Below are 1,554 nucleotides of genomic sequence, written 5' to 3'. Positions count from 1 at the left end.
TTGCGTGATCGCCCCCGACCTGCTCGCTCCTATTTCCATCCCTATTCACACTCCCGCCAGCCACACGGCCCGCCCAAGCAGCCGCCCGCAGCCCTGCTGACACTTCCCTCGGACCCACCGGTGTCCCGGCATTGGTGGTGGGGCCACTTCACAGCTAGTCCCAATTGGGTGACATGGGTCAAGTGATGACCCAGACTGAAGTTTCTTCAGGAGCATGTGTTGCCACCTGGGCATCGGGTCCTGGGGCCACCAGCTTAGGCGAAATGAAAGGAACGTCTGAGAGGCGGGAAAGGTGTGAAGTGCAGAGCACCCTCACTTCCTCCTCCGGTCCCAGACGCTCGGCAGGTGGGCGCCCTGCCTGCCGCCTCCCCTGCTGGGTCCAAGGACACACCGTTTAAAGAACTTGGCCAACCGTTCGCATTTCTTCACACTTGAAATGAACAACCGATGTTCCATTTGCTCATTGCAACTTTCCTTGCCAAGTCTGCTCAGAGGGAGACAGGAATATGGCGTGCCCACATGCCAGTTTGTCCTCTGGGCTGCGTGGGTATGCTGGAGGCAGTAAGAGTATGTACCCACATCAGAAGAAACTCTGCCTTCACAGAGAAGTGTGCCTTCAAGATTGCTTCTGTCACAGACAAGCAAGGGTCAGAACAGAGCACCAGTTCCCAAATCCCCAGCTCCACATCTCATTCTTTCTTTCTTGTCGTAAGAAATTCAGAGTGTCTATAATATCATTTTCCATGTACAGGAAGCAATCTAAAATTATTCGACACACAAAGAAACAGGAAAATATAACCCGCACTCTAGAGAAAATATAATGTATGGAGATTAACTCTGAGACCATCCGGATTTTGTAATTATCACAAAAAGACTTTAAAGCAGCCATTATTACTATGTTTAAGGATATAAAGGAAAATATGCTTGTAAAGAATCTCGACAGAGAAATGGAAACTATAAGATAAATCCCAGAGAAATGATCGAACTAAAAAACTAAAATATTTGAACTAAAAATTTACCGGTTGGGCTTTATAGAACATTGAGGATGATGGACGTGTCGGTAACTTGAAGATAAATCAATAAAAATGAACCCATATGAAGAAAACACAGAAAAGGGTAGAAAAAATTGCAGAGTTGCAGGGACCAATAGTTAAAGGTCTAACATACATGCAATAGGAGTTCTTGAAGAAGAGGAGAAATAAGGGCCAAGGAATTTCCATAGTTGACCAAAGGCATACGATTCCAGATATAAGAAGCTCAACGAACCCCAAGTAGTATAAATATGAAGAAAACTACATTTAGGTGCAGCCCAGTCCAACTGTTGACAACTAAAGATAAAATTGTGAGAGTGGCCAGAAGAAAAGACACCTTACCAGGCAGCGGGCCAAGAGCGCACACGACAGGTGACTCCCCATCAGGGAAGCACGGGAGCAGAGCACGCTGGAATGCTGTGGTCAAGATCCCAAAGAAGAAGAGGGTCTGCCCAGAACTCTATGTCCGGGGACGATGTCGTCAAGAAGGAAGGGAAAATGAATCGTTTTTCGACACGATAAC

The sequence above is a fragment of the Pteropus alecto genome, unplaced genomic scaffold (genome assembly GCF_000325575.1).
Source record: "Pteropus alecto unplaced genomic scaffold, ASM32557v1 scaffold105, whole genome shotgun sequence".
Lineage (NCBI taxonomy): Eukaryota > Metazoa > Chordata > Mammalia > Chiroptera > Pteropodidae > Pteropus > Pteropus alecto.
The sequence above is the reverse complement of the archived record's forward strand: the minus strand, read 5'-3'. Positions refer to the sequence as shown.